Below are 22144 nucleotides of genomic sequence, written 5' to 3'. Positions count from 1 at the left end.
CCCAATCGAACAGTCCTAACCGGCATACTTTTAATATTATCTTCCCACCTACGCCTATACCTTTCCCTTTTACGTTTTCCTACCAAAATTCTGACTTTACCTCCTGCCGGTTACATACCTCGGACAAATTTCCCTCCTTGATATGATGATCTTCGTATCTGGTGAAGAATGTAAGTTATGAAGCTCCTCATTATGCATTTTTCTCTAACCACTCTACCTCTCTCACTTTGATTCATATGTTCTCAATCAGCCTCACTCTAAGAACGTCCCCTGATGTGAGTGTCCAAGTTTCACACCCATACAGAACAGCAGGCAATATTATTGTTCTGTGTATTTGAGTGGTTGCGGTTTCACATGTGACAAGGAAAGATCAGCGAGGCCCAGTCGGTTTCAGTGTTGATTACAGGAATTATGTCCCCACAGTACCTCGTTTATCATGCGTCTGGGCATTATCCAGTGATTGATAGAGGCGGTCGGGAACTAGCACGTCATATTCTCATTATGGCGGTCCCCAGATCAAACTCCGAGACCGCTCGAGCGTGTTCGGTTAGTACGGATTTTCCGTGCCTTCCGAAAACACAATGGTGAGTTGGCTGTGGGCCTCGACCCCACCGGTGCACGCAACCCGCAGACAGCGTCCTCGTGGTCCTCGCAACGGACAGTTTGTCGGCAAGCTATAAATAATAATAAAAATAAAACTAGGTGAAAATAAAAGCAAAGTGTTTCAGGGTGACAAACTCATTCGCTGTAGTAACAATACGGCAATTGAAACAGCTGCATGTGCGTGATGGAAACGGGAACGAACCGTTGCTAGGATACGGGCCGACGTACACAAACTTCTGCTTCAACTGGGATGACGCTCAAATGTGCAATTAATGCAGACTGGACAGAAATTGTAACGAGATAAGCAGTCGAGAGGGTTAGCTGAGCGGAAGAGCGTGGGGAGGGATGTGTTAATGCCAAGGAGAGGGTGGAAGGAATGGGGTAGAGGGATAACAACAGGACAGACAAATAAAGACACTGGAAAATAATAATGGGGGTAGGGCAGAAGATGATAAAAATGGAAACGAAATGACGGAAAAGAAAACAATGAAAGTGAGTAGCGGAGTATGAAGGAAAATATCGGCACCATTTTGAGAAATCTGGGCGTCGTGACGAACTGGCTTCGGGGAATTTGTGTATAGGCGTGGCTATACACGCTCTGAGATTGGCCTCTGGGCTGTGTATCTGGCAGGTAGGGCCCAAATAGACAACATCACTTAATTATTACTTTCCTGTGGCTGTACCCGTTCGACGCCCGGGACAGGGCCTCCCCTGTCAGTATCACAACACAGCAGCAGTAACACTCGAAGTCTGCTCCTGTAACTGCAGATCACAGTGGCCGCGCGGTCTCCCTCGTTCGTTCACTGGAATCGTGGGTTCGAATCCACTCAACGCATGGATGTCTATTTATTCTGTGTTTGTGTTAGGTAGCGGCCTTGCGACTGGCTGATCCCCCGCCCAAGGAACCCTACCGACTGCCTAAAACGGAAGCGAAACAAGCATTTCACGGATGCCCTATGCTCCAAGTGGGACGGCGCAACAAGGATGGACAGACAAACAGACAGACCGTGTAAACTAACGGAAGCTTATGACGAGGATTCAAATTGCACCCCAGACTCTACCGAAGCACTTGTAGATCGCTTTAACAGCAGGGCCACCATACATATTGGCAAGGGTACAGTCATAATATGCTTGCGTGCTGTGGCCATCTTCATGGGGCTGATGTCACATCGCTTGCCTCTGTAGCTCCATAAAGGGACAGAAATCAAGACTGAATATTTAATACGGTTAAAATGAGTTCTGTACATAAGGAATAATTGGTTAAAACCAGTTTAAATGAGTTAAAAGCCTCTCTGAGTATCCAGAAGCAGGGACTGAGGTGTCCATGACGGAGCGAGTGTTGCGCTGTGGGCCGTGTGCCCAGCGAGTTACTGGGGCAGTCAGCACCGGTCAGTACTTTGTATATTGGGAGGGCATCGGGCAAGATGTCTCTTGTAAAGCAGGAAAAAGTCAAGTTCTTATGATATAACTATGATATATTTTATGACATAAATATATTCACGGGATGTGTGTGACGTATGCGTAAGCATCACGCACAAAAGCGAAATTTAAACACCACGAAAATGCAACCAATATTAACTCTTGGCTTCAGTATTGATTTCCAGCATAATTGCCTCACCTAAACAAACAATTTTGGCAACTGCTTTGCTTCGCTAAACGTATGCATGAATGTACCTTCGGATCCTAACCAGTTATTTACAGGGCAGTGGTAACTATAGATACCGTGCACTTCAGCGTCCAGCTGCCCTGAGGAGGGCGCACGGATTATATGTGCGGTTTCTAAATAAACAACTAAAAGTTGATAAAAGTCCTGTATTTGTAATGATACGGTGTGTTTTCGTAGAGGCACGAACCGAAATTCTAGACTGTATTTACATACGTTTTGGCTTCAGATTTTGCTAATACACTAGAAGTGATATGGGGGCTATCCAGGGTCTGAGCAGTGCTCACTAGCCTGGGTGTTCGTGAACGAACCGTTGGATCACGTTAAGATAGTAACTTTTTTTTTACCATTATGGAAAAGTGCGGTGGAATTTTGATGCTCTGTTATGACTGCGGAACGTAATTTGGTGGCCTTTACAGCAGAGCGGTTTAATAATACTCGTAATAATAAGTCAGAAGGGCTGCATGAGAAGCTGACAGTAGCAGCTCGGAACTTGGAAACCATCTCAGCATTCGCTTGAAGACAGAGGAAAACCACGAGATCCTGTGTCGAGATTGCCAGTCGCAGGGCTTCCGGTTTGCATATACTGACTTCTAGCCAGCAGTCAGGCAGGAAAATGGGTGTAGAGGCTCTCCGAGGCTCCCCTGTTGTTATTATTTTTATTGGTGGGATGAGACTGAGTCCACTTGCTACTGCGGCCATCTCTGGCCTACTTTACTAGCCCCAGATGATGATGATCGTGGAGCAATTGGTGGAATGAAGATTGGGAGGAGAAACCTGTCCCAGCGCCACTTTGTCCACCACAAATCCCACATGACCAGACCCGGGAGGCTTCCCTGAAACTGCTACAAGGCACTGTTTACTTGGGCTGATTATGAAGCAAAAAAATTCCACAAAAGTTCAGATTTTTCAAAATAACTTCCGAATGCACGGGGAAACCAAGAGCTTGCCTATGGAGGGAAACGGTCATGACAGACGTAGCGTACTAGTATTTCTAGCAGTTTTTCGTTGCACAGAATCTGAGGTTCCCACAGCGGTTGTTCTGAAGACTTTTGTGATATAACGCCTTGCAGATCTATGCTGGCTTATCTCTTGACTGAACCCTGAAGATGGAGGTGACATGTTCCTGAGGACTGAGGGACGTTGTATTCCAGAGATGTAACCCTCGTTTTGACGCTGTTCTCTCTTCCGTGGCTGAAGTCTGTTCATTTCGACGCCCTCCCGCTACCCCGGTCTGCCGATGGAGTGGCCATTGATGTTGCCCGAGGGGACTGATCCCCCCGAAATGCTGACTGACGACGGACCTCACCAGCGGCCGGTCTGATGTCCGCACATATCTATACACAGATGCGCTCCCAGAAGGCTGTGGGGCAGATGTATGTAATTAGGAGCTTAGCTGGGGGTCGGAGCTGATAGGCGGAATATTTGTGTCACATTGTCCTGTGTGTGGTACCGTCGGACGCCTACATTTGCATGGCCACACGTCTCATGATTTCGCGAATGTAGTCAATTCAGACGTCACTCTGCGTGTAAGCGTTCACTGTTCAATCCATTCAAGTAGCATATTTAAGGTAACTTCTGTTTCATGTAAATTTCGGGGCACGCGGTAGCGTAGTTGGTTGAGGCACTGTGCTACAAGCCGGAAGGTCGCGGATTCAAGTCCCGATGAGGTAATTGGATTTCTTTCAATTGGCCTAATACCTTCCAGCCGCACTGTGGCCCTGGGGTCGAGTCAGCCTCTAACAGAAATGAGTACCAGAAATTAATTAAATAATTTTCCTGGGGAGTAAAGAGCAGCTGGCGCGTGAGGCTGACAACCTTACCGCCATATTTGAGCCGATTGTCTAGAAAATGTGGGACCCTCAACGTCTCACAACCCTATGGGCCTTCATGGCCTGGTACAGGGATAGCTTTACTTTACTTTTACTTCATGTAAATTTCTCGTTCCTGTCTCAGTGGGTCCAATGTCCATATTTGTCTGTCTCTCGACTCTAGCTGTGTCGTGAAACTGCCCTCCTTTGAGATAACGCGAAGTTCGTCTAAGTAATATATATTCAGCCCGTACCTCACAGGAAACACGTTACGTCTCCGCTACAAATCCCAACCGGTTAATGCTGTTTAGGGAAACAGTCGCTGTTTATTGTGAGGACCATACGGAACACACAGATACACTCTGTGGGCAGAATATATAGCAATTCAGCCCGTACCTCACAGGAAACACATTACGTCTCCATAACAAAGCCCAACCGGTTAATGCTGTTTAGGGAAACAGTCGCTGTTTATTGTGAGGACCATACGGAACACACAGATACACTCTGGGGGCAGAATGCAGAGTTGCTGAATGTTGGAGCAAGTGGCGCTGTGCTGTAAGGATTTCGGTTTGAATGTGAATGTTATGTTTGTGCTGTTGCTGTGGAAATGAGCAGATTTATATCACGATATGCACTTCCCAACTTGTTTATGAGGAAGATCTTGGTGAAGCGTGCGGGAACAATTTTAAACAGATTTTATGGTTGAAGCTGGAACTGCGTATAGTGAATATGACTCGCGCCCTCTCGTGTGTGTGTGTGTGTGTGTGTGTGTGAGAGAGAGAGAGAGCGAGGGGAACTACGCGGGTTGCCAGGAAGATATCTGTGCCCAAAAGAGATGACAGGAAGATAAAGAGAACTGCTTAATAAGGAGCTTCTTAATGTTTACTCTTCGTTGAATTTTATTAGGATGATGAAATAAAGTACGTTGAGATGTTATTTTAGTCGGAAAGTCTGAATGCAATATAGCAGTTGAGGTGCTCAGTCGCTGATATAAGAATCATATTCTAATGAATCAGGACGAGGTCCACTGGCGGGCTCTTAAGAACTTGGTACTGAACATTAGAGTTTGCCGAGAAGGATTACGGCCCATAGACGAGGTCCACTGGCGGGCTCTTAAGAACTTGGTACTGAACATTAGAGTTTGCCGAGAAGGATTACGGCCCATAGATTTGGTAAATTGAAATTCTGAAACTCCGAGCCCTGCAGCTTATAATTTCCAAGACTTCAGACTGTCCATCTGGTACTGCCAGCGACTGGGTATATTCGTGAAAACTGTGTTATAACGTTGAGTGTTAAACGTTTGAAACGTGTAAAGAAGAAGTTAGAGAAGATTGAAGTGAAAGTCATGGGAGAAGTTCAAGACGTTTTATTGTGTTTTTAGAAGGTTCCCAGGCTCCGCCCACTCATCCCTCTGACAAGGAGAGTGTTGAAATGAAGACGTCAGAATTGTTAGAATTAGTGGCTTGAGACAGGGGCCGCAGGATTTTGGTCTAAATGCCCAAAAAAGGTAACCTGGGGGCTTTTAGAGATTTTGATCCACTTTTCATTAAGTGAAGTTGGGAGAAGTAGGCAGTAGCAGCTCGGAACTTGGGAACCATCTCGGCACTCGCTTGAAGACAGAGGAAAACCACGAGAACCCGTGTCGAGATTGCCAGTCGCAGGACTTCCGGTTTGCATATACTGACTTCTAGCCAGCAGTCAGGCAAACAAGAGAATATGGGGGATTCCCTAACGAATGAGCTGTTGTTACTTTAGCGATGTCAGGTGCCGCAGTACATCCGTTGCTTAGTAGAAGCGGGCAGAGGAACTTCCGCGGGAAGTCGCTTTAATCAGAATTTGGAATGCTATTGCTTGTCGAGAGAACAACATGGAAGACACGCGCCCTCTCTTCAGGCAGAATGCAGAGTTTCCAATGTTGAAGTGTGTGGTGCACACGGTAATGTGGTTTGAATGGTTAAACCGCAGCTAATGAAATATAGAGCTTCACTTGTTTGTTGCCATTGTGTTGGTTCGATGTGTATCCAAGAGCTCAGAAATGTGTTGTGTACATTTTAAGCACAGAACTCGACAGGGGAAAAACAGGGCTAATGAGATTAGTGTGCCGAACATCTGTGTTTATGTTGTCTCCCCCGACACGCCGCATGCTCGTGTGTCTCTTCTAATTTGTTCACAATTTTCAAACGTTCTCTGTTACCCTGACGAGTGCAAAATGTAAAGGTTTGGACAAACCCGACGCCGGCAGGATGAGCCCACATAGACGCGAGTGTAATGAACCGCAGGACGGATAACATTGTGTAATGCTGACATCAGCCGAGAGCAGTTTAATTGTACGAAATATGAAAATCTGCCAATCCGAAAAGTAGCGCGAACATTACGTTGACTACTGCTTCTGCAAGGCCGTTCCCAACTGCTTATCCTGCTGTGAATACAAGTGAGAGTCGCATTGCGTGAGATACTGGGCGGTCCTATCAGGGCACCTGCTGCTTATTTGCTCCTCGTCTTGCCGGCTTTACGCTTCGGACATGCTTAAGGTTTGCTTTGCTTTTCCTCAGACCTTCCATGAGAATGCTGGCATGATATCTCGAAATAGGGTAATAACACTTCCGTCCAATTCATCATTCATAATCATCTTAGAGTACGCTACAGAGACGGCGATACTGCAGCTCTGTTTAGTAGCATCGAGTGGTGCTCTGATGAATTGTGGGATGTTGCCTTAGTTTCTAATTGCGCACCTAACACGCCTTCGATTTTCAGCGTTACTAGTAAAGATAAATTTGCGAATGAATAGAAAGTTGCTGTCATGCCTATTTACATGTCAGAGCATGCGTATTGAGGTGCTGAGGTAAACACAAGGAATAACTGCTATGATAGTAGGTCTGAAGGCCAACAAAATATTACGCGAGAACTTAGGAGAGTGAATAGTTTATAAACTGAATCAGAGTTCCGAAGAATAGGATCTAGTGAGTGGCGGTTGTTGTTATGCGGCTGATGTACGAACCAATTCCATAATAACAAGGAGTTAGTGAAGAGATTCGTATCTCTCGTTGGAGGAAGGCCCGGAAGTATCCAGTTATTCAACTGTGAATTGTGTGCACCGATGCGAGGAATCCAAGATAACGCGAAGTTGGCGTAAGTAATATATAAATTCAGTTCGTACCTCACAGGAAACACATCACGTCTCCACTACAAAGCCCAACTGATTAATGCTGTTTAGGGAAACAGTCGCTGTTTATTGTGAGAACCATACGGAACACACAGATACACTGTGTGGGCAGAATATAGAGCAATTCAGTCCGTACCTCATAGGAAACACATCACGTCTCCATAACAAAGCCTTAACCGGTTAATGCTGTCTAGGGAAACAGTTGCTGTTTACTGTGAGAACCATACGGAACACACAGATACACTGTGTGGGCAGAATATAGAGCAATTCAGTCCGTACCTCACAGGAAACACATCACGTCTCCATAAAAAAGCCAAACCGGATAATGCTGTCTAGGGAAACAGTTGCTGTTTACTGTGAGAACCATACGGAACACACATATACTCTGTGAGCAGAATATATACCAATTCAGTCCGTACCTCACAGGAAACACATCACGTCTCCATAACAAAGCCTTAACCGGTTAATGCTGTCTAGGGAAACAGTTGCTGTTTACTGTGAGAACCATACGGAACACACAGATACACTCTGTGGGCAGAATATATAGCAATTCAGTCCGTACCTCACAGGAAACACATCACGTCTCCATAAAAAAGCCAAACCGGATAATGCTGTCTAGGGAAACAGTTGCTGTTTACTGTGAGAACCATACGGAACACACATATACTCTGTGAGCAGAATATATACCAATTCAGTCCGTACCTCACAGGAAACACATCACGTCTCCATAAAAAAGCCAAACCGGATAATGCTGTCTAGGGAAACAGTTGCTGTTTACTGTGAGAGCCATACGGAACACACAGATACACTGTGTACGCAGAATGCAGAGTTTCTTAATGTCAAGACGTGTGGTGCGTAAATTCACCACTCCGCTTTGAAGGGCCCACAAAAATGAAGCGAATGAGTTTAAAAGTAACTTATTTACGATTTATAAACTGTCCTTTTGTAGCCAGCCATCATCCGACAGAAGGAATATGATGTACCTGTAATTACGACAATGGGCTTGCCCCCCCTTCTCGCTCTCAAATGTAAATGAATGAACATTTGTTGGCAGCTTGTGTACTGAACCCAAAACAAACACAATGATTTAGTCCACACAGTTATCTGTATCAATTCTATACAGACAACAAACCCCATTACAAGAATCTGTTATTAGATGGTGCGTAAAAACCTGCCCGCGTGCCCGAGTTGGCATGGCGACAATTCGAAACACCCGCGGCAAGATTACAACAAACAGTACTGAAGCTGGATTTCCTGTTTAAATTTTCACTGTAAATACAGTGTAATTACTAATTAGTCATTTGTCCGTGCTTCCAGTTATACTGGGAAATGCAGAGTTTCTTAATTTCCTTGGCCATAGTTTTATTCCGTAGGATTGTAATGTAATGTTTCCTTTGCAGTTCTTGTGCTTTTAATACCTACGTCGCACCCCCTCCCCCCAACACGCCTTCTCTGTTTCAAATTACACTCCAAACATTTCCTGGAAGAACTGAGGCATAACGGAATACGTAGTTGGTGTGCTGATGGGATACAAACCGAATACCACTAGAGTGAGTTTCGGACGCCTAGCGTTCAAGTGTGTGTATACCGGAAGTGACGCCGAATGGTGGCTATTTGCGGCCTCCCCCCTAGGAATCTTCTCGCTCAGGTTTAGACACGCGCTACGATGACTGATGCTCACGAATATCTTCATCTCCCCAGATATTAATAACAGTTTTATTACGGTTACATCCAGAGCCACGACGTTTAACCTTTTACAGTTCAATGGTTGCTATGTATACCAGTCAGCCCCCTGATCGCCCAAACCGTGTACTGGTACCTCTGTGTTCCGTATGGTTCTCACAGCGATTTTTCCCTACACAGCATTAACCGGTTTGTCGTTGTTATGGAGATGGAGTGTGTTTCCTGTGAGGTACGGACTGGATTGCTAGAGTCAAGTCGCCACCGGTGTATCAGGGTCAAGTGCTGAGGAAAATGAATAAGAATTTCAGTGACGACATCACAGAACCTGAAAGGATTCGAACCAGAAACCGTACGGATAAAAATTATGGTGGGGATGGTTCAGAGACCACAATGAACATTTTCACAACCGTGTTAATATAAAAGTGCACAGGGTCCTTTGTGTACCCACACTATAGTGTTGTGCACGGATTACTGGATAGGCGCTGCTATGTAACTGGCTATTTTAATTCGAATTCTGTAGAATTGTGAATGAGTCATTGCCGTCAGGTTTGACGGCTAGAGGTCGCGTGTAAACAGCCCCTTTCCGCTTCGCCATTTTAACTGAATTATGTGTGAGTAATGGCCGCCTCGGAGTGGCAAACGAAAGCTTAATGTCTTCGCCACAAAGCGTTCTGTCACCGGCCTGAAGTACTGACGGTGCAGGGCGTGTGGGCGAGACAGATGCTCACTCTGTCAGCTGTTTTGTTAGCTGATTAACCCTTTATAGCATAGTGGTAACTAAATATACCACTTGCTTTAACTATCAGAATCTCTGCATTTTGCCCATACCCTGTATTTTCGTGTCCCATATGATTCTCACAATAAACAGCGACTGTTTCCCTAAACAGCATTAACCGGTTGGGCTTTGTTATGGAGACTAGAGTGTTTCCTGTGACGTACGAACTGAATTGCTATATATTCTGCCCATAGAGTGTATCTGTGTGTTCCGTATGGTTCTCACAATAAACAGCGACTGTTTCCCTAAACAGCATTAACCGGTTGGGCTTTGTTATGGAGACTAGTGTGTTTCCTGTGACGAACGAACTGAATTGCTATATATTCTGCCCACACAGTGTATTGACTGTGCTGGTGAGGCCAGGAGCAATTTGTCCGACCGACAGCTGATTTGTTCTACGGATTTGTCGGTAAAAATGAGTACATGAATCATCCTTACCGCGGAGAAGCAGTGGCATTCCAGAACACAGGCGAGAGCGCGTCATTCAAATTCAGTTCATAATAAAACACTCGAAGAGTGTCGAGCTGTCGTACCAACCTTACGAGACATGAATCCCCATTAAAAGCACAAGTTCCCACTGTACTTGCACGGTAAAAAGAAAAGATAAAGCTATCCCTGTGATAGGCCGTAGTGTCCCATAGGGTTGTGAGACGTCGAGGCTCCCACAATCTGCTCATAGATGACAGTGAAGTCAGCCTTACGCGCCGGCCGCCCTTTAACCCAGGAATATTCCTGGTACTCATTTCAGTTAGAGGCTGGGTCGACCCCAGGGCCATAGTGAGACTGGAAGGATTAGGTCAATTGAAAATATTCTGTGACCTCATCGGAAACCGAAACCGCGACCTTCCGGCTTGTAGCATGTGTCTCGGCCAACTACGCTACCACGTACCCCCCCCCCCACGCCATACTGGCAAGGGCTGCTCACAGGGCAGACGTGTTGAAGTACTCTGTTCTACATATTAGTTAGACGCGACGACTCAAAAAGACGCTCCTCGTGACGTTAATGACGTGGAGTTTTCCGAATCTGATTGTGCCGACGCCGATTAATAAAATGGTAGCTGTATTTATTGGTACATGAAACGGCGCCCTTCTGAAGGAACAATTTTCTTATTTCCTTACAGAATGTGGTTCGGGATACAATTTAAATATTTCTGTGATGAATCTCACAGGGAATGAGATGTGTAAGCTCCCTGTCTTGAGAATGTGAGTACCCATCTCACAGGGAATGAGATGTGTATGCTCACTGTCTTGAGAATGTGAGTACCCGTCTCACAGGGAATGAGATGTGTAAGCTCACTGTCTTGAGAATGTGATCACCCATCTCACAGGGAATGAGATGTGCAAGCTCACTGTCTTGAGAATGTGAGTACCCATCTCACAGGGAATGAGATGTGTATGCTCACTGTCTTGAGAATGTGAGTACCCGTCTCACAGGGAATGAGATGTGTAAGCTCACTGTCTTGAGAATGTGAGTACCCATCTCACAGCGCCACTGCGTTAAAAAGAACATTGTGCTTTTCTTCAGTTTCCTCTTGGCAAATCCCGAGGTAACTCCTCAAATTAGGCCACGACCGCTTCGTTCAAAATCGTTTCCAATTCGGTACTCATCAGGTCACCCCATCGTTCGACGTCATGTAGCCTGAGCTACTGCAAGCGTCGTTATATTAACCGTAAATATATGTAAATGTGCCTGCCGGATCTGTCGGTGTACACGCCGAACGCGTTGAGGTGCTGGTACATCGAAAATTCGAAAAGATGCGGGTATTGCTCGACTTGAGGTTCTTACATCCGCGACCTTGAGGTGACTCTCCTCGGAGGTTCAGAGGTTTCCTGGTTTCGCTCTAATTCTTGCTCGCTTGTTGGTTACTATTCGATCCTGAAGATGGAGGCGATATGTTCCTCCGAAATGTCGGTGAACTACCGGCCTGCACGGTATGATATCCTGCAAGAGAGCCCTCATTAACGAGAATGTTTTGGTTAATCGAAATTAAAGAACTAGAGTCGTCAATGAGATAAGCACAGCACGAGAGTATTTTCTAGAATGAATGATAAGATCTACAGGGCGTTTCAATTTTTAAGATTAAACTGTATTTTGTGAGTCCGTAGTTTAATGGTTGGAACATGATGGTGGGTGAGTTGCATGTTGCTGAGGTCACTCGCATTATATACAGATGGAATTGGAATGAGTTCACGTTAGTACACACGCGTACGTTATATATAGATATATACTGTAGTATACAGCGAAACTGAAGTCAGTCTAACACGTCAGACATCGTTTAGGATACTGACCTCTCTGGAGGTTGGAAGAGATAAGATTCTTATTACAGTAGAAGTTTCCTGTGAAAAAATCACGAAATGACATTCTTAATACAGGGTGATCCATTTAAGGCCGCGCTAAAATATAAGCTGTTTTATATTTCATAAACTCTTAAGGCCGTTGTGTCATGGTTAACGTTTCCACTTCATATTCGGGAGGTCGCACATAAAATCTCAGCCTGTAGACTCACTATCCTGACTGAGGTTCATGGTTTTCTTCCGTCTCGTCAGCCAAATATCGCGATATTCTCTCAAAATTGTTTACGGGCCCTTCGCTTCGAATCTCCTCCAATTCAAAATTAACTATCATGCGACCATTCAACGCAATATAATCTACATTACTGATACCGTCATTAAATAAATTATACATACATAGACATATATCTAATGAACTATAAAAAGATTTCACAAAATATCCCTGAAAATATTCTTCATTGCTTGGACGTGTTCTGAGGCTAGCATGTTTCTGTGCGTTGTAATTACGGTACAGTCTTAAATGAATCACCCTGTATAAAGTTACATTTTGTACGGAATCGCAGTGAACATGGTCTTCGCTCACGCCATGAAATGATTACAGATAGCGTGACTCACCTTTCGCTTGCAAAGCTTGTATTACGCCACGATGTTTCTTCCATGCTTACTGCTTCGCCAGTTTAGCAGCACGTCAGCGAGCTGGTTACCTCAGCGGTAAGGCTCTACACTCCATCTCCAAGCGTGCTCGGTCGGACTCCGGCTCGTGGTTCTTCTCAGTCTCGCCACACAAATGCTGGGATTATGCGTAGAATTCTTTCTAATTCATCATCCACTTGCCATGTTACCATGCGACGCTAGACTGTGCAGCCATTGGCAGCGTCGCAGAGAAATGCACAGAAATGAATAATGAGCGCCCATTTTGTTCCGTGTGTGTGGCCAAAGAGGCGCACAGAGTTACACAGAAACAGAAATGAGGTCCCATGCCCGAAGCCGAATTGATTTGTAGGATTTGCGTTGTCAAGACTGTGAGTATGAACAGTGTGACCTCGTGGAATCTGGTATATAAACTTTCCGGAAGAACCTTACGCCTCTGTCTTCCTTCCTCTGAAACCAGACTACACAGCGTCACAATCCACATGAGACCAATCTTGAGCTAAATGTTTCGCCATGTTGAAATACATGTTTCGGACGAGAGCTGCAGATCATAACGGCGTCAGTGTTTTGTGTTGCCTCTCGGTTCCTGTCTCTCTCTGGTGAGAAAACAGCCGTGAAGTTCCCTTGACAGGAATTAACGCAGGCTCTGCGATTCAGAATGCTACCCAAATTCGTCCGTCGTTCCTGGTGTGGGGCGTGTGTCTGACATGAACTGAGCTGGGTTTTGTGCAAAGAACGCCTTGTATACAACCGTTTTTGCTCCCCTGTAACGATCCTACACACACAGACATTTAAAATTGCTCTATTTCACGCCCTGCTTGCTCCCAGTCTCTTAGACCTGTTCATTAAAGTTGCTCAGTTCTCTTTCGTTTCTACAGCCCTTTATTGGGCCTTGGACGGGAGATCAGCCCATCGTAAGGCCGCTACCTACACACAGAACAACACAAACAGAATAAACGCACAGAGACATCCATACCTCGTGTGGGATTCGAACCCACGATCACTGTGTTTCAGCGGGCGAAGACAGTTCGCGCGGCCACTGTGACCGGCTCATTAAAGGCGTTACAGCTCCGAAATGAGAGTTTTATTTCCAATTCGGGAGCATCAAACGCGTTGCTGCCGACCTCCCCCCACTCCTGACCTTGTCTGAAGGCAAGTGATTGCGAAGCTCTACGGGTTTAGTTGGCGCAGTGACTGTGACTGCTGCGTGGCCCACGGGCGGCAGAGGGAGCAGAGTATGGAAAATAACGTTTATAAATCGGTTGATTGGGTGGAAACCAGAGAAGGATCACTCGTTGTTAATGTAAAGGTCCTTGGTACTGAAAACCGCTTAATTAACCAACTACAAATTGCTCTAAGTCTCTGATATAAACTGCACCATGTTACTGGCTGTTTAACTGGCTATAAATAAATCGTCATGAATTGCCATGATTAATCTCTTTGCAGTAACGCTCACGCACCCCCAGCAGCTGATCTTTGTGTTTATACGGTACCTTCAGGGTTTGATTCATTTCCTTTGACACTTCTTATTATTATTCTGATACTTGTTGTTTCCTGCCCTTCGCTAATTCTGCTACATTTGTGATCCGCCATTTTGTATCCCGCGACTGCTCTGCGGTATTACACTCTTCCCGACTCTTCCTTCCGTTGAGCCCCACTTCCGGCTGCACACAGAAGCAGAACGGTACTGAGGTGGGAGTTTCATGCTTCCACAGAACCGCTCAGACCGATTTAGTTCTATGTTTGCATTATCCTAGTATTCTGAGTAATACTGAAAAATTCCAATTGTCTGAGTACCATTAATCTTCCTGGGGGGTAAAGGGCGGACGGCCGGCGCGTAAGGCTGACCTCACCGCAATCTGTGAGCTGATTGTCTAGGAAATGTGGGAGCCTCGACTTCTCACGGTCTGTTACAGGCATAGTCTTTCGTCTTGTGCGATGTGACACTATGTAGTCTTAAAATTTACCAGACTGTATGGTATCACATGCAGAAATTAAGGCTCTCCAGAGGCACTTCCTTGTGAATCTTAATTTAAAAAAATATATATTTCATAAGAGAAATTGGCTATGAAGAGGAAAACTTAGCTTGTCTGCTTAGGAAGTCAAGTGTCTGGACTTTATAAAACTTGTGAATGTCATGATCACATCAGTACTTTGGCAGCTGATCAACTGACAGCCTTCATGCAGTGACACGCTGTCTGTCTGAAACACGTCACGCACTGAGTGGTACAGCCGCACGGGACAAGTTCTGTGTGTTCATCTGAAACTCCAGATGGCGACTTTGGTTCCAGTCGTACGTTTAAAATAGCATCTGACGTCGTTATAACGACGACGTAACAAGATCCGTCACTATCAGGTGACGACGCGACGTAGGATACGTTAGCGACTCAGTAAACACTGATCTCCCCATGAAACGTGTTCCGTAGCGGATGCTAACAGATTCCCATTAAAGTGGTACACATTTCTATGGCCGATTTGGCCTGTCGTACCATGCAATAAACCATGCAACGAAATTGGGTGGTAATGGGAAAGTTAGTTGAGCGATGCTCACTAAATAACCTCCAGGCCCAGCGCTGAAGTGGTCCGAGTTCGGTGCCCGTTCATTTTGTATTCTGCACGAAGCGTTATGGTGCTGCAGCTAGAACCAGAATTGAATTAAAGTGAAAAAGTTCAGACTGGACATTGATCGAACAAGTGACATAGGAGCCGTGCCACAAGAGGACTGACCGCTCCTGACGCCATTATGGACCACAACGAGCTGTGATATATTGAATGCGGTGACTTCTCCCTCGACACGCAGTGATGTGTAATGCAGCTATAAACCCACGGTACACACGTTTACCACCGCACTTAGTGCCTCCCTGCTTGTGTAGGAACTGCAGCTGTAAGCGTCTATACTCAGCAAGCTCGGGGAGGTATTCTAGGGGCTGATATAAAGTGGCCAGAGCGTGGTGCTCTCATTTAAATTTAGTTTTGAAGTTGCGCGTCCAACATCACTCTCCCATACGTCTTGGAGGCGTTCTGATTAAGCCTTTAAAGCCCAATGGTTACTATATGTACCACTTGTTTTAAGATTCATAAAGTTCCTGGTTTGCCCACGGAGTGTATCTGTGTGTTCCATATGGTTTTCACAATAAACAGCGACTGTTTCCCTAAACAGCAATAACCGGTTGAGCTCTGTTATGGAGACGTAATGTGTTTCCTGTGAGGTACGCACTGAATTGCTATATATTCTGCTCACAGTGTATCTCTGTGTTCCGTATGGTTCTCATAGTGAACAGCGAATGTTTCCCTAAACAGCATTAACCGGTTGGGCTTCGTTATTGATATGGAGTGTTTCCTATGAGGTACGGACTAGATGTTTATATATTATTCACATGGACTCCGGGCGGGCAGGTTCCAATACCTCCACCGTAGCCTAGCGAGTCGTAGGAGGCGACGAAAAGGAAACCCCATGTCTCGGGGTATATCTGGTCCACCCTGTTCCTGGGGGATATAAATACGGGGACCTGGCCCTCCAGGTTGGAGGAGTCTCGAATCTGAGACAATAAAATATGGTCATGAGTCCCTTGGGACTCGGACCCGAGAATGGCTGCGCTGGCGAGGACCAGCAATAATTGTAAACGACAGACACATCCTGTCGTCAGAGAGGATGTTATCTAACGACTATAACCGCAAGTGTTCAGTTGGGGAAAAAAATACTGGTCATGGGTCTCAAGGGGCCTGGCGCCAGGACGAAGTGATTTGGCGGTAAACCGCTGCTCGTAGAGCAACTCTGCCTCTGACTCAGACTCTGGGAGCTACGTAGAGACCTTCAAAGAAGGAAGATTTTTCTGACCCCTCACCCCTAAAATGCAGTGTCTCATTGCTTCCCCCCACCCCGCCTCATTTTCTNCTTATACATTTTTTCCCGTTATGTGCCGTAAACAGAAGAGCAACAGATATGCGACTGCAGGCAGTTCCCGCATGGACCGACACTAGTGCACTTATCTCGAACGGGAAACGGCAGAGAAAACTGCGCTGGAATGTTTCGCAGGCACGTGACGCAACAGAGGGGCTGAATTATACGGGTTCTCATATCCTTATAGACGCAATCAAAGGGAAGAGAGCGGTACATTGAAACGTTGCGAACTTGGGGCTGGATGGGGTTGTGGGTCATGCCATTGAGGCAGCCTCGGTTAGACAGAAGCTCAAAATACACGGTTCCCAGCAAATTGGATTCAGCGCTCATTTGTTTGAGATCTGTTGTCATTGGAGTGACTACACTGCACTGCACTGCACTGCAGATTGAGGTTAGGGTCACCTAGCAACAAGATGAGAGACTCACAACCTGGAAACACAGGGAGAAATAATTTTATATGCTATCTGCACATGAGTTTCTGGAGTGGAGGAGGGTTCGAATACCTCCACTGTAGCCCTGCGAGTCGTAGGAGGCGACGAAAAGAGAACCCAGTGCCTCAGGGTATAACTGGGTCACCCTATTCCTGGGGGGGGAGTTTGACGCAAAGTTGACCATCTTGCTCTGTAATAAAAAGGAGTGTTGCGAAATCCAGAGAAGTGAAAACCGGAAGAGTCTAATTCACGGTGGAACAGCGAAGCCTGGCAGAATGTTCTGAGGCTCAGGAAGGGCTGTTTTGCCACTCATAATGATATGCAGCAGTTCTGTCTTCATTCTCTGAGATGTGACTGCCCACTATACGTTTCGACACGAATATGCCGTCTTCAGGTGGAAGTTTACTTACCCAGTTCGGTAGCGTGCACTGTCTGTCTGTGTGTCGCTAAGCCGGCTCGCTTCTGCAGCCATGACGCAACAGAGTGTCCGACTGCCAGCTGAAGTGACGCCTAGCGCCGTTAAGGAATGAACGCCGGTGTGTGCGAACTACTTCCATAATATTGTGATCTTCTGAGCCGTGACACCGTCAAGTTTGGTGGGCGGATACCGACGTTTCGAAGGAACCAACTTTCTTCTCCTTCAGAGTTGAGATATTTAGGTCCCGGAACTGGCAAATTATAAGCAGGTTCGTCATGGTGACCTAAGGAGAGAGGTTAGAAGAGGGACACAGGCCCGAGGTGGCCCCTTATAAGGGGACCACCCGCTTATCGTCACATCGAGAGGAAATTGATCTGAAGATGGAGACAGCATATTCCTCTGAAACGTCTGTGTCCACCCATAAGAATTACACGGTGTTACAATTCGGAAACTCACAATATTAATAGTTACCACTGTGAAACCCCAGAACTTGTAGAAGGTCTTGTCTGATTCTGTCTCGTTGCCAAGAAGCCACACAGTTTCACAGTTGCCTGGTAACCAGCACAAGATTTATTGCGCCTGGGTTTATGTACCGGCACTGAGGTGTCAAGTGTTGGGAAAGACATGCAAGGAACCGGAGGTGGCCATGTTTGAAGTACTGTTCCGGTATTTAAGTTCAAGGACTGAAGAAAACCACGAAAGACGTGAGGGGAGTCGGTCCCCGGCACAGGATTTTAACACAAGGCACCCTCTCTTACTCACCACTAATTCCATATTAATATTATCAATATTTTTGTGACTTTAACCGTTCTTGACTTCATACATTAGGTCGTTTTAGCGTCTAGGCTACTGACTGTAAAGCAGGTTAATGCGTGTTCCATTCCCAACAGGGGTAAGTTACGTATATTTTTCTCTTCACAGCGTCCAAATCGACTGTGGGGTCCATCCTGACTCCTATCCAAGGGGTACCAGGGACTCTTTCCCCAGTGGTAAAGCGGCCGGGGCGTGAAGCTAACCACTCACCTTCCGTATAGTACCGAGGCTAAGACGACATGAAGCTATACCTCAACTTCCCCATACTCCTTCATGACGTCTTATCAGTTTTTAACTTGGAATGCCCACTCCACATTTCATCAGAATTATTGAAATTTGTTGTAGCGTTGAACATGCGGACGAGCGAAAGGAAGTTTTCGCGACATCGCTATTATGCTTTCGGTTTATAAACTTGTCACAAATGAGGCATGAAAGTGGGCCCTGAAGTGCAGCGGGCGCGGCCCATCTGGACACTTAGCACGCAGCGCTGCAAACAGCGCGCAGGGACTGAATGACGTATTGAGGGCTGCATTTCTACTGCGAAAATGAGTTACTTTCCAACGGGTTAACTCGTAAATAACATATAACGCACCGAAACATCATTCTTAGCATAAATGACATTTATAGCTTTCCGCCCAGTTGGCGGCAAGGTGGCCTCACAAGCCTCGAGAATGTGAAGGTTTGTAATCCTGAGGATTGTGACACCGTGTAGTGTAGCACCAAGTAATTCAGTTGTCAGATTTGAGGTTCTTACGACGGAGAATGTAGGGGCGCGCAGTAGCGTAGTCGGTTGAGGCATTATGCTACAAGCCGGAAGTGCGCGGGTTCGAGTCCCGATGAGGTCATTGGATTCTTTTTTAGATTGACCTAATCCTTCCAGCCGCACTATGGCCGTGAGGTCAACTCAGACTCCAAAATAAATGAGTACCGGGAATCTTCCTTTGGGTAAAGGACGGCCGACAGGAGCGTAAGGCTAACAACCTCACCGCCATCTGTGAGCCGATTGTCTAGAGAATGTGGGATCATTGACGTCTCACCACCCTGTGGGCCTCCACGGCTTGGTAGAGGGACAGGTTTGCCTTTATGGCGGAGAATGTGGAGGTCTGTGGTCCTGAGAAATGTGACACCGTGTAGTTTGTGCCAAATACCTTGCGCACCCCAGATCCCACATCTGAACTGTGTGCATACACATCCCAGGGACTTTTAAAGTTGCAATAAAATTTTTAAACGTGCATAAATACACTTATCTGTGCATGCTGCACGGGGGGCTGTGATGTTAGCCATTTATCTTCACTGCAAAGTGGCAATGTTCAGTGTCAATGAGCGATAGGAGGAGTTGGGTGTGTTCGATGCCAGGCAAGAGTCAGTAATAGGCTGTTTTGTGTTACACTAAAATCTAAGTCCATCGCCACAGGAGCCCGCGTGTTGTAACGTCATTCACTCTGATCCGTGCTTCGCTCATCAGCAATAGAATCGTCTTATTCGAGATCTGATCACCCTAACAACGTTTGGCGAACAGTGCAAATTGTGAAGCTCCTCATTATGCAATTGTCTCCATTCTCCCGTCACCGCACCCCTCTTCGGCCAAAATGTTCCCTCCAGCGCCCTGTTCTCAAACACGCTTATTTCATATCCCTCTGTTAGCCAGAAATCCAAGTTTGACACCTGTGCAAGGCAACGTGCAAAATTATACGTTCGTGCATTTTAATCTTCACAATTCTGGCACAAGCTCAGAAGCATAGTCAAAGTTACGTTAGGACCGACGCTCAGTCGACCAGTCTTGATGTCAAGCCCCACCTGCGGCCCAAGACCAGATTTTTATTACTGTTAGACAGTTGTGGGTTTGTTGATGTGTGGCGCCCTCTCTGACTAGAGGACGGGTCTGTCATTTGCAATTGCTGCTCTACCTCGCCAGCGCAGTCATTTTCGGGTCCGAGTCCCGCGGTCCTCATGAATATATTTTACTTTCTCAGATTCGAGACTCCCCCAACCTGGAGGGCAAGGTCCCCGTATTTATATCCCACAGGAACAGGGTGGCCCAGTTATACCCTCAGGCACTGGGTTCCCTTTTCGTCATCTCCTACGACTCACAAGGCTACGGTGGAAGCATTCGAACCCGCCTCCACACGGGAATCTTTACAGTCGTCTATATAAGAATTCAGTCCGTACTTCACAGGAAACACATTACGTCTCCGCTACAAAGCTCAACCGGTTAATGCTGTTTAGAGTTGTAATCTCTCTCTCTTTTGAGAACCACATGGAACATACAAATACACTGTGCGGGAACGTTAAGAGTACATGTTGAAACAGGTGGCATATATAGGAAACACTGTTCTTTAAAGAGTTAATTTAATTTCTCCAATGTGATGAACACACGTGTTTATAATATGTAGTTGTGTTTATCGAACTAAGTGACGTCACGTCCAAATGCAGTTTTGTCTTGCGCATCCCACCCGAATTAAACATTCAAGGGCCAAGTCCTAGAACGTTCGATGCCGGATCTGCCTGTCTCCCAGAATTCAAACATTCCGACCGACATCTCCCCTAGAAGCCACGCTCATTGTTCTGTGACACAGTTTCTATACTGCATCTGACAAGCTGACAGTCGTAGATACAGCTTTACTGAGGCGGCTGAAACTCTGCATTCTGCCCACAGAGTGTATCTGTGTCTTCTGTATGGTTCTCACAGTAAACAGCGGCTATTTCCCTAAACAGCATTAACCGGTTGGGCTTTATAGTGGAGACGTAATGTGTTTCCTGTGATGTATGGGCTGAATTGCTATATATTCTGCCCACACAGTGTATCTGTGTCTTCTATATGGTTCTCACAGTAAACAGCGTCTGTTTCCCTAAACAGCATTAACCGGTTGGGCTTTGTTATGGAGACGGAGTGTGTTTCCTGTGAGGTACGGACTGCCTTGCTATATATTCTGCCCGCACAGTGTATCTATGTGTTCCGTATGGTTCTCACAACAAACAGCGACTGTATCTCTAAACACCATTAACGGGGTGGGCTTTGTAGCATAGACGGAATGTTTCCTGTGAGGTACGGACTGAATTATTAAATATTATTTTGATGAATTTGATGTTTCTTATGGAAAGTACCTCGGTTCAATCTTCGACAAGAGGATTACATGGTGATTTCATAAAGAAATGTTCAAAGCCAAGGCTTTGAAAACATTTATTAAACTGTATTTGTTATTCATAAATGAGCGCTTAGGCTCTAAGTTTAAGCTAACCCTCCATGAAGTACTACTTAGATTAGTGCGGATTTATGCTTACCCCGCCTGGAAGTTTGCTGCAAATGCCCACATTTGAAAGTGCAGCGCTTGCAAAACAAGTCTGTCCGCACCATTGCGCATTTGCAAGGCGCAGAGCGGTCCGCTTTCCAAGTGCCATATATTTATGATTACATAACGAAATGTTGCAGGCAACAAGCAGAGGTCACACATAATCACGAAAATACAAATGTGCACGGCATCTCAAGAGGCGAAGCCCACCAAAGAAAATATATGAGGCTTAAACTTGACGGCTTTCAAGCGTACGACCGTTCAAGCGGTTAGGCAGCCGTTGTAACATGAGTTACATAGGTTACGGAAATTATCTGCTATGCCAAGCCTTTTATGTATTGTACATACATGTATATTAGAGTTACATGTAAAACTGTAAATACTAGCTGTCCAGAAGAAACTGGTGACACGTATTACTGATCCTGACTGCGCTGGCAAGGACCAGCAGCAATTTTAACCGCCAGACCAGCCCTCTTGTCAGAGAAGCCACTACATATGTACAAGTACAAAAAGTGCAAAAACCTGGTCTTGGGCATGACACCAAGACCGACTGGCCGACTGACCGTCGGTTGTAACCTAAGGATTTAAGGTTTCAAAGACATGCAACGTCGCCTGTGCTTGTTTCGTTTAATTACAGGAGCAAACTTTGA

At 45.9% G+C, this 22144-nt stretch overlaps 1 protein-coding gene across 1 annotated transcript in view; it reads left to right on the top strand.

Moving 5' to 3' along the window:
- Positions 1-22144, top strand: part of LOC111873521 (5-hydroxytryptamine receptor 1) — a 67974-nt gene that overhangs the window by 3338 nt on the left and 42492 nt on the right. The gene's annotated exons all lie outside the window — the stretch shown is intronic.

This window comes from Cryptotermes secundus, unplaced genomic scaffold, assembly GCF_002891405.2.
Source record: "Cryptotermes secundus unplaced genomic scaffold, Csec_1.0 scaffold395, whole genome shotgun sequence".
Lineage (NCBI taxonomy): Eukaryota > Metazoa > Arthropoda > Insecta > Blattodea > Kalotermitidae > Cryptotermes > Cryptotermes secundus.
Note: the sequence above shows the minus strand (reverse complement) of the source record. Positions and strands in the feature narration are given on the sequence as shown.